We start from the raw sequence: 12023 nt of genomic DNA, 5'->3' as shown, positions 1-12023 counted from the left end.
GTGGTTGAACATAGCACTGTGAAGCTGTCCGCAGCCTCTGCAGTGCCGGTTCCATCCCCGCAGGCCTCGGAGCAACCCACATGGCGAGCAGACCTCTCCTTGTCTTGCCCACTGCTCCCCTCAGCAGTGTATTCTGTCAGTCTGCCTGTTCTGTTCCCGGCCCTGTCTCTGGTGAATCCTCTCACCCTCCCGCGTATCTGGCCTGTACCTGGTTCTTGTATAAATAAATCTTTAAAAAAAAAACTAAAAAAAATAAACTTCATTTGTAACACAGATCATCCCAACTTCAGTGAATTGTGGAAGATATGCAGTATGTTATGGAGGGATTTGAATGGCAGGTTGAGGATGGGTGATCAAAACTTTCTACTACTCCAGATATTATAAGGAAATTAAAGCTATAGCAGTGTTGAAGCAAAGATGAGGACAGAGGTAAATCTATGCTTAATGATGGGGACAGAGGTAAATCTATGTTTAATAAAGTGTTGGTTGGAAGAACTGAGATTAAGAGGGCCTCTTATGGTGAGGAGATTAAGAAGGCCTCCCTGGTGGCGCAAGGGGTTAAGCACAGCACTATGAAGCTATTATCCCCTGCCTCTGCAACACAAGTTCAATACCCAGCCCGCCAGCGAGCTACCACAAGGCACAGCAGACCTCTCCTGTCTTGCCTGCTGATCCCCTCAGCAGTGTATTTCAGTCACTCTGTCTATTCTGTTCCCTACTCTGTCTCTGGTGAATCCTCTTACCCCCTCCATCTCTGGCCTGTACCCCAGTTCTTGTATACATAAGTAAATAAATAAATCTTTTTTAAAAAAGAGAAGAATCTGGGGTTCTCCTGTGTATTTTTTATTTTAAAAGGGTCATATAAAGAACAAAGAGGCAATTCAGTTAAATATTTGTTTCTGGCATGTCATAGACAATAATTATTCAACTTCTTGTACAGAAAAATAGAAAATGCCATTAATTTACATTCACAGAAAATAATTTCATTCTCAAATTTTATTTTACTTTAAAGATTTATTTATTTATGCATACAAGAACTGGGGTACAGGCCAGAGGTGTGGGGGGTGAGAGGATTCACCAGAGACAGAGTGGGGGGCAAAACAGGCAGATCTACTGAAATACACTGCTGAGGGGAACAGTGGGTGAGACAGGAGAAGTCTGCCTTGCTATGTGAGTTCTCCCTGGCCAGGGATGGAACTCGTGCTGCACTGGCTGTGGACAGCTTCATAGGAGAGCTTCACAGATTGCGTCTTAACCCCTTGCGCCACCAGGGAGGCCCAATTCTCAAATTTTAAAGAGGTGGTATCAGTCACACCTTGCACAATAGTCAAGAAAGATGACATCAGAGAAAACCTAGAGAGAATATAAATATGGAAAGAATTTATTCTGGGGCTATCTCTGGGTACAGGGAATGCAAATAATCTTACTTTCCTTTTATCAATCCATATTATAATTTTCAAAAATACAAAAGTAATGGGTATGTCACTTGTAAAATAAATAAGTTTTAAATGGGAAAGATAGTGCTATGTGCTAAGTTACAATGGCATGTTTACTCCCTTTTCTAATCGGTAAATACATTTCCTTGGTTACAAGCAATGTGCCTATTTCATTCCAGTTGTTACTAAAAAAAAGATATCTACTTAGATGATAGAAAGGTCCTTGACCTTCAACAGGAAGTAGCCTATAATTGAACAGCAGGGTTCTCCATTTGATGCAAAATGGTGCAAAGTGTGAAATGATGATCAAATGCCATCACTCTGAGAGGCGCTATAATAGGGGGGGTTTCATGGCATTTGGTGAAAGCACACTCCGGAATGCAAATGCCTTAGTTTAGCACTTGTCTGCAGTTATTGTGTGATCTAGATACATTATTTATGCTCCACATACCTCAAGTTTTCTTACCTGTAAAATAGCAGTGGTCATCATGCCACCAGGGTTGTTGAGGAAATTCGAAATTTATTTGTAAAGCACTTAGCACAATTCCTGGCACTTAATAATATCACCCTCAGTACATCTCCAGCTGCCAATAATCAAACTAATAATGTTACTACTAATACTATAATAAACGCTAGGTTCCTCTTAGTATAAACACTTTTAGTTAAGCGTTACTTCTTAGCTAAATGCATAGTAAGTCCAACTAAGGTGCTAACTGATAACTAAAATATTAGCTGAGAAACGAGGTCTGACCTCTCCCAGGGTATTAGCATTTTAAAAGGGGATCTCTCAAAGATAAAATCTTTTTAAAAATCCAAAAAGGGAAACCAGAATGGTAGAATGACAGACCATGAGATTAATATTTTAGAGCAGGGGGTCGGTCCCCTGACCTCTCTACTTATGAAAGAAACCAGTAGGGGGTGGACGACTAAGGGAAAGGCAGGGTGAGACAGGAGCTGGACAAACCTTTGCCACCAGCACCCCCAGTTTGCTCTGCAGCCTGAAGATAAAGCTCAGTCGCAGTTACTAGGGTACCCCCAAAGGGGTGTCATCACACAAAGATCTAATAGCTTGGTGGAAAAGAAAGGGGGGTGGGAGTATATTCCTGACACTTCCTATTTTCCTCTACTGGGTTCAAAGCACTTCTTTTCATTTGCTAATCCACTGCTGAGAAGCTATGTATTAACTCTGGCTTCAGCAGATCGGGTAAGTTATTTCTGGCAACATAGTCATTTAAAAGAGAGATAAAGTATTTTTGCATTCCTTCACACAGATTCTGATAAAATATAACCTGTATCTGTATGTAATAAAACCATACAAATAGTCGAGATATTTTGAGTCGGCCTATATATAAACTTAGAACTCTATATAGATTAAAGTAATTTATACTCTAATTTTCTAATATAGTTATTTCACACTGGAAATTCCAATTAATAGCTATGAAGTGGATTTTAAAAAACGAAGCATCTTATGTTAACTCAAAAATTATATTAAAAAATTGGTATATGGAAATTTTACAAAATGAAGTATGCTATTCTTTATTTTAAAGAAAGATGATCCATCAATATTCTGAAGGCTTCCTATTGTCCTTCTTCACAGATTCTGGACAACAAAATTTTTATTTTTTCAAAGAAAAACATCCAAGCTATTAAAATTGCTTATGCTTGGGCCTCCCTGGTGGTGCAAGGGGTTAAGCATCAGCACTATGAAGCAATCCATAGCTACTGCAGCGAGTTCAATCCCCTGCCAGGGAGGTGACCCACATGGCAATAGCAGACCTCTCCTGTCTCAACTGAAGCTCCCCTTAGCAGTGTATTTCAACAGATCTGCCTGTTCTGCTCCCACTCTGTCTCTGGTGAATCCTCTGACCCCCCACACTTCTGGCCAACACGCCAGTTCTTCTATGCATTTTTAAAAAAAGTCTAAGAATAAAAGTTTATTAATTTAAAAAATGCTTATACTTATCACCTAGTAAGTAATCTCTAAAATTAATGTTCACTTACTCAAATTATACCTTGCAACATACAATCCATATTTTAAGCATGTAGCAATAACATTCTGATCTATTTTATTTAACGCCTCTTAAGCTACTTCTCATTCTCAGTTCATCCCACCAGAAGAGACTCAATGATCAGCTCTAGAAGTTGGCTATCAAGACTTTATCCTGAGCCCTAACTTTTTGGACCCAGTCTCAGGCACACTTTAAGCACAATTTTACCTGAGTAGCTTGCCTTCACAGAATGACTTCCCCAATATTGTCTTGTTAAAGACACTATGTATCATTTATATACCAAATCCAGATATTTTAAGGTAATTTTTTGATTCCTCCCTCCCATCTTTTCCCTGGTCAGGGAGATAACCCAGATGGTGCAGCAGTCCTCTCACCCGCTGCTCCCCTCAGCAGTGTATTTCAGTAGATCTGCTTGTTCTGCTCTCCATTCTGTCTCGGGTAAATCTTCTCAACCCCCTCTACCCCTGCACCTCTCTGGCCTACACCCCAGCTCTTGTATGCACAAATAAATAAATCTTAAAAAAAAAAAAAAAGCAAACTCAGACATACTTCTCCAACCCTAATTGGGTTCTTTAAAATTTTAGATCAGGGCCTCCCCTGGTGGCACAGGCCGTTGAGCACCGCACTGTGAAGCTGTCCGCAGCCTCTGCAGCACTGGTTCTATCCCAGCCGGCTGGGGAGGGTCCCACATGGCGCTGCAGACCTCTCCTGTCTCGCCTGCTGCTCCCCTCAGCAGTATATTTCATCAGTCTGCTTGTTCTGTTCCCCACTCTGTCTCTGGTGAGTCCTCTCACCCTCCCATGCATCTGGCCCATACCCTGGTTCTTGTATGAATGAATGAATAAATCTTTAAAAAAATTTTTAGATCATAGTAACCCATTTATAAATAAAGATTGGTGCTCCAACTCTAAGAATTACTAAGAACTGTAACAATCACTGAAAATTAGAGGGAAGCTAATCTTTACACCAAAAATTAACATTCTGTTGTAAATTTTTATTATTTTCAACAATTTTTTCAGCTAATCATCCCGTTTCCAACTTAGTTTCTTAACAAGACACCTGGAAAGGTACATTATAGTCACAAGCTTTGGAAGTTCCTACAGGAGGTGAGGTACCAAAGATCAATTATGAGTGTAATCTATATTGATTTTTTTTTAAATAAAGGCATGTTTTATTTATTTATTTATTTATTTGTTTTGTTTATACATGCACTGGGTACAGTCAGAAGCGCAGGAGGGTGAGAGAATTCACCAGAGTCAGAGCGGGGAGCAGCAGAGCAGGCAGAAGGACCGAAGTACACTGCTGAGGGGAGCAGCGGGCGGCAGGAGAGGTCTGCACACCATGTGGGACCCTCCTCCGGTGGTCGGGGAGCAGCCGGGGATCAAACCGGCGCCTCAGAGGCTGCGGGCAGCTTCTCAACCCAGCGCTCAACCGCTGCGCCACCGGGGAGGCCCCTATATTGATTTTTTAATTAGTCAAGTAGCAGCACAGTTTTCAGATGGTATGCTTTAAAAAATGTAACATGCATCTGAGGAGGTATGAACCTATTCCTCTGAATCATATAGTGTTGTAAGCCTATGTTACCGCAATTAAAAATAATAAAAAATTTTTATGAAAATCTGGAAGTAAACATGTAAAACACACAAAATATAGCCAAATTATGATTTAGAAAGGTGACAAAGAATGAGGGAATGGCTAATATACATTCGTAAGTAAAATTAAAGCAATCTACATGTAAATATCTGAATTGATACTAAAATAACATCATTATGCTCTATTAAGCTTTTCTCTTCATAATTGGTCAAATAGTCATCACATAATAACATGTACATTTGATATAATCCCTTATGAGTCTTATAGGCAATTTTACAATTATTAAAAGATTATTTAAAAGTCTTAAATGGGCCTCCCTCGTGGCACAGGTGGTTGAGTGCAGCACTATGAAGCTGTCCACAGCCTCTAGAGCACGGGTTTGATGATGGTGGGGAGATATCCACATGGCTCTCTTGCCTTGCCTGCTGCTCCCCTCAGCACTGTATTTCATCACTCTGTCTGTTCTGTTCCCTGCTCTGTCTCTGGTGAATCTTCTCACCCTCCTGCGCATCTGGCCTGTACCCTGGTTCTTGTATGCATTAATAAAATAAATCTTAAAAAAAAAGTCTTAAAAGACCACAAGATAAATCTAAACTGCTTGGCAAGGCACATTAGAGCCTTCAAGTTTGTGGAGCAATTTATACTTTTCTCCACTCATCAACTAGCCACTTTCCAGACAGCTTTTGTTAAAATGATTTTATATATGATGGTGAATAAGTTTGATTTTTAAAACTTTTCATAACTGGGATATGAATGTTTTATAGGAAATATTTCATGTATTTATATATATTCAATTACTTCTATTCAAGAACATAAATGCCACTGGGCATAAAGTAGAATAATCATTTCAATAAAATTGTGTCACAGTAAAGATCTTTATCCCATTAAAGAAAATCCTCCTGAGACTCCCAGAAGGATGGTTATTAAAGAGTAGGCATATGTTGGATCTTTATTTTAACAAAGGCAATTTTTATTACAAAACTTATTTTTCTTTTCATAGTACCAAATAACCTAGACTGATCCTACAGGGGCTTTTAGAAGCAGGATGATTTGCTATTTTCCATAATAAAAGATAGGAGGAAATGGCAATCCCAATTGGAAACAGGCCTCAGGAATTACTAACCATGACAATCTTTACACGCATTTGGCTAAGAATGAAAATAACTTCATCCATTAAGTAATTAGGGCAAACCCTACCCATTCCTTAGGAACCGTTTTCAATTTTCCATTCTTTTCAGGGAACCACCATAGTACCCTGTCCTCTCAAGAGCTGTCTGTAAAATGTCAAGGGTCAAGCATATTGCCTGGTACACATAAAAAAGGGGTTCAATATTTTTGAAAGAACAAATTATTGAATAAATGAACACAATGGGCTCTCAAACTCCCCCACCTCCCTCTTAGGTATGCTATTATGCTTGTTTTGTGCTTTGGCAGCTCTCCTTGTCAATCATGATGTATTCCCTTTCCTTTATATCCCTAGAAAGGCCCTGGCTATTCTTTCTTCCTCTAAAAGATATAGAATCTGCAACTACCCTGACCTCGCTTGAAACAAAAAAGGATACCATTTTCTTCTGGGCTTGCTTCATGTCTAACATTCTCTCTTGAAGCACAGAGAGGTTGGATCTAGTTGATTTTCTAAGAAAAGTTACTCAAAATCAAGCTCTGCCTCCTCATTACTTGGTTTACTCATCCATCACTACTTACAAGTATTTCATTCATCGGCAAAATATTTATCCTGAGAGTCATACTGCTATACTCCTATACCACCAGTTAACTTCGTAACAATGAGGAAAACATTCACAAAAAGACTGAGTGTTCTACGATGGGGCTAATATACTGAGTTCAAATACCACGTGCAAAATGCCTAGATTCTATCATTCTAGTACTTTTTTTATAGAGCAACCCCCTTTTCCCCCTAACACTTTCACCACTGGCCAAACAAAAACATTCTTGGATGCTTAGAAAATTCATTTCTTCCCTTGATATGTAACACTCCATTAAAATGAATTCTTTATAGTAAATTTTTTTTTGTCTGAAAGAGCTGTGAAAAGTCAAAAGCACTCTTACAATAATCTTAATATTTGCCAGAAAGCCAGTATTTGTAGAATCCGTCTATATTTTAGTTATTTATCATATATTGAGGCGGGGTCTAATGGCAAAACTATCCCACATTACTGGATCCAGAGAATGACTGGGCATATGTTTGATTAGGCTCCTGGCTCTTCTATTTAATCTCCTTCAGACGACTCCATTAGAATCTGGCAACCACGATTGTTCTAATGTTGCAGAAAGGAGAAAAACTTCAAAGCACTTTTTTTTTTTTGCTACACCTCTATACCATTCAAAAATCCAGTTCAACAAATATTTACAGGAGCCCCCCCTTCCACGTTAAGCGGTTAGTCAGGTGCTAGGGATACAAATAAAATACAATCAGACTCTGCCCTCAAACAACCCAATGAGCAGAAAATTCTCTTTGTGTACCCTCAATGGTATAAACTCAGTAAGATTCAAGTGTGTCGAGAAAAATTTGGTAGAGGGCACATATGCTACTTCTTTCTTTTGTGGCACAAATTGTGTGGAAAGTAGGGGTGGGAAAGAAAATTAGATTGAAGCAATATATTTAATACATTTAACCTAAATCAGGAACAGGTCTTTCCATCTTAAGTATTTCCAAAAAAGTTTATCATTGTATATTATATGAAAGAACTATCCATATCTAGTACTTAAAATTTTTTGCCTTAAAAATCTCGAATTAATATTTTGGATGAAAAACAAGTAATGCACAATGGAAATAGCTAAAACATTGCAACTTACTACAACGTCTGCCCTGAATGATTTAAGAGTACCTTCTAAATTTCAGTGGGGATAGTCTACAGTGATCAATACTGGGTTAAAAAAATCTGTCACGCTTTGCATAAATGAATGACTCTGACACAAGAAGTTAAGAGAAACCGGAGTGGGAGGAAAGGAACAAAAAGGTCTTTCAAATACCTCAAAATTCTAGATTAAGGCTAAAACGACTAGAGTTCCAAGAGTAAAAAGTTTTCATCTCTTTCAAGAAAACGGAGTATTGAATTTCATTGAAGTTATGAAATATTGTATAAACATGTACTGAAGTCATGTTGAGCTTTCCGAAGTTGAGCTCAGTAAACTGCCAATTCTTTTTCCTTGTTTACACGGAATGCTGGTTTTAAAGACAACTCAAAATGGAATTCCAGACACAATGTCACCACCACCCCCTACTTTCACCCCACATGCAACTACTTAACAGATAATAAGGAATTCAAGTGCAGGGCCTGGAAGTCGTATTTCCATGCAAATTTCACCACCCCGTTACTTGCAAGCAATGACCATTAAAGTTTAAAAGCCGGGAGAGGGGTGGCTGGTGGAAAACTCGACAGTCTCAATAGTTGCAAACTGTCTTACTTCCGAAAAAAAAAAAAAAAACTGCAAGAAATTATCCAGTGAGCAGCAGAATTTGTAATTATCCAGTTAGCAGTATTATTTGCTGCTGAAACAATTACGTTCACTTTCTTTTTTTTTTTTTAAGAGGGACAAGGGATTTCGTCCTACTATCCCTTCAACATGAGCAATAATTTTTTTTTTTAAATCCTCTCAGGGTGACACTTTTCTTATGATCCCCCCATTAGAGTTCGGCCTATTAGCATTCCCTCCTCGAGGGCCAGTGGGAATGCTTTAGGATGCTGGTATTCAAAAAAACCGCGGCAGCAGGTGCTGGCAGCGCTGGGACCCCATCGACGGAGGGGGCAGCAAAAGACATCCCTTCTAAAAGGACTTCTCAACAGAATGGCCCTTTCCAAAGCATCCCAGGGGCTTTGCGCATCACACAGCGGCGATCAGAGCCCGGGTGGACGGTGCCAGCTCTGCAGAGCGCCGGGGCCAGCACCAGACTCGCCAACAGATTCGCATCCACGGCCCCTCCACGCTCGGAACGCGGGTTTCCCTTTGCATCTCAAGCCCCCCACCCCCCCCGATTTCGCCTCTTCTCCCAACTCGTCCTCCATCCAGCCCAGCGCAGAGCGCCTCCCCCGCGCACCCCCACCGGAGACACGGGCTCCGCAGCATCTCCGCGCACTAGCGGGTAGCCGGGCACCAGGACACCGGCCAGCGCATCGCACAACCCACCGAAAGTTCCCAGAGGCGCCAATTCTAAATTCGCCGCCGCTGCTGCTGCTGCCTTCTCCGCGCGCCCCTCGGCTCGCTCCCCGCAGCCCGTTCGCAGCCCCCACTCCCTGCCTGGGGACCCTCCTCCTGCACCCCGGCGGCGGGAACACGCCGCCAGGTGCCTCCCGGCCCCGGGGAGCTCCCGTCCGACGTCCGTCCGCCCCCGCAGGCAGCCGCGCTCGGGCAACCGCCGCAGCCCCGCGCGCCCCCCACGCGCACTCACCAGCCTGCGCCCGAGCGGCCATCTTAGCGCTCGCCCCCAGCGCCCCCAACTCCCGCTCCCCCTCCCCCCGGTCCGGCGGGCGGCCGCGGCGGCCCGGTTGGGCGGCTACGTCAGCGGTGATGTCACGGCAGGCCCCCGCCCACCGCGCCCGCCCCTTTGGCTCCAGAGCGCGCGGGGCCCGGGCTGTGCGCTGCGCCTGCAGACCCGCTCGCTCCCCGGCGTACCCGCGCGAGCCGGGCATCCGCACCCCGGCTTCACCTCCAGGTGGAGGGATGGACCTTCCCCAGCGCGGCAGGTGGCGCAGCGTAGCCAGCGGAAGCGTCCTTCCCAGGTGGGCGAGACTGGAGAGGTCTGCTGCGCCGTGTGGGTGGCCCCCTGGCCGGCCGGGGATTGAACTCGTGCTGCTGAGGCTGCAGAGAGCGTCCTACTTTTGAGGGGGGCAGCGGGAGAGACAGGAGAGGGCTGCTGCACCAGGTAGCCCGGGAGGTGTACAGTGTCTAAGCTGGAGAATGTGAAGGCGCAATGTCCCCCGGGCTGCGTTCCGCCCTGGCTGATGCCTGCGGCGCGCACGGCGGCGAGTTGTTCTCAGAAACGCTCGCCAATTCCGTTATCTTCAACACCTGCCCACATTCACGTAGACATTCAAGAAAACTTTGCCTTCCTGAGGCAGCTGGTTAAGCGCAGGTGGCTGTGACTGGCTAGAATTCGGCTTCCTCACGCAGCAGCCGGCAGTTAATGCCATCATGGGAAGAACTTCCTGAGGAATAGGATTCAGGGGACACGAGAGGGCACTTCTGTCCAAAATTACCTTACCCGAAATTGGCAATTTCCGATAAGGAAGTAGATTCAGAAAAGAATGGCAAAGACTGGAGAGAAACATATGAAGGGGTGTCATATGGGTACATGAAGTTGAATCCATTAATGTGTATCGGGCTTTTACTTTGTGCTCAGCTCTGAGCCATTTCTACTTGGGGAAATATAAAAAATGAAGACCCCGTCTTCCTAACGAGAGCTTGAAGGGGCAGCAGGTCACGCGTACAATGTGAATACCCTTCAACTGAGCACAATGTGACATGCAACCTACGAGGCAAGCCATAACTTTATATTTTAATCAACAGTTTCATCTTAGGGAGTCTGTTTCAATGGTATGACCTCTAAAAAGGAGCCTACAGAGAAATTATATCATCCCACCAACAAAAATTCAAAAGGGAAAAAAAAGTGTCTAACCACACGAAATGGCTAGCTCACATGTGGCATATTAACCCTGGCAATTCTTATGTAGATAACAAAGTGTCAACCATCTATCTAATCAGTTCCCACTTAAAAAAAATACCCAAATATGAATGTGAAGATCGAGCTTCATATAATGTTGTTAGGCATGTGAAGTTTAAGGGTAAGGGATGAATTTGCCTAGTTTAATACTCATTTTAGTCTTTTCTAGGACTTAGGTGCCCAAAAATTCTTACTGATTCAGTTCTGTCCCCAGTGTATTTCCTCCCACTCAAAGCATGAACTGCTGTCTTGTAATCTTCCCTGCCACTTGACTTTCTAAAATGCAAATCATGTAAATGTATTACAAGCGAGCATCTCTTAAGTGGAAGAATTTCATCTAAGTTATTTCTGGAGTGAATATAGTTTTTCCACAGTTATTAAAAAGCAAGATACAGTAAAGGTCAAAACCTGGCTTTCCTTTTTCAATATCATAAAACTTTAAAAATTTTTTTAATTAAATTTGTTTATGCATACAAGAACTGGGGTGCAAGCCAGAGGTGTGTATGGGGGGGGTGAGAGGATTCACCAGAGAGAGTGGGGAACAGAACAGGCAGATCTACTGAGAGAGACCCCTGAAGGGAGCAGCAGTTGAGACAGGAGAGGTCTGCTGCGCCATGTGGGTTTCTCCCTGGTGGGCTGGGATTGAACTCCTGCTGCAGAGTCTGCAGATAGCTTCCCAGTGCTGTGCCTAACCCCTTGTGCCACCAGGGAAGCCTCATAAAACTCTTTTGAAAGGTTGTTTAGCAGACTCTTATCAAGTTTCTGTCACTTCTGATCTATTAATTCTACTTTAAGAAATTCAAACCAGGGCCTCCCTGGTGGCGCAGCGGTTGAGCGCTGGGTTGCGAAGCTGCCAGCAGCCTCTGCAGCTGCGGTTCGATCCCCTGCTGCTCCCCGGCCACTGGAGGAGGGTCCCACATGGCGCGCAGACCTCTCCTGCTGCCCGCTGTTCCCCTCAGCAGTGTGCTTCGGTCCTTCTGCCTGCTCTGCTCCCTGCTCTGGCTCTGGTGAGTTCTCTCACCCTCCCGCACTTCTGACTGTACCTAGTGCTTGTATAAATAAATAAAAAAAAATAAATCTTTAAAAAAAAAGAAATTCGTCTGAGACTCAGGCAAATTAGAAGGCTGTTCATCTTAAAGCTATTTAGAATATTGAAAACCAGAAACCTCCTGACCCTTCAGCCTTATGGAAATAGTTAAGTACATCTGGTATATATTCACAGGATGGAATTTTATGTATCAAAATCTTGTTTAAAAATATTAAGTGAGGGCCTCTCTGGTGGCACAAGGTTATGAAGCAATCTGC

General features: G+C 43.0%; 1 protein-coding gene across 5 annotated transcripts in view; it reads right to left on the bottom strand.

Moving 5' to 3' along the window:
* USP44 (ubiquitin specific peptidase 44) overlaps positions 1-12023 on the bottom strand; it is a 35382-nt gene that overhangs the window by 12592 nt on the left and 10767 nt on the right. The window contains exon 1 of one of the 5 annotated variants that reach the window (XM_037513845.2): positions 9671-9691. The exons of 1 other annotated variant lie outside the window; for it this stretch is intronic. The gene's annotated coding sequence lies outside the window, so the exon portion shown is untranslated. Of the gene's footprint in view, positions 1-1902; positions 1919-9184; positions 9272-9446; positions 9504-9670; positions 9692-12023 lie in introns of those variants that run through there. 3 more of the 5 variants (XM_037513843.1, XM_037513844.2, XM_054696123.1) reach the window with 3 other exon arrangements.

Source organism: Talpa occidentalis, unplaced genomic scaffold (genome assembly GCF_014898055.3).
Source record: "Talpa occidentalis isolate TD23 unplaced genomic scaffold, MPIMG_talOcc4v2.1 talOcc4.16, whole genome shotgun sequence".
NCBI lineage: Eukaryota > Metazoa > Chordata > Mammalia > Eulipotyphla > Talpidae > Talpa > Talpa occidentalis.
This window is presented reverse-complemented; position numbering and strand designations above follow the sequence as displayed.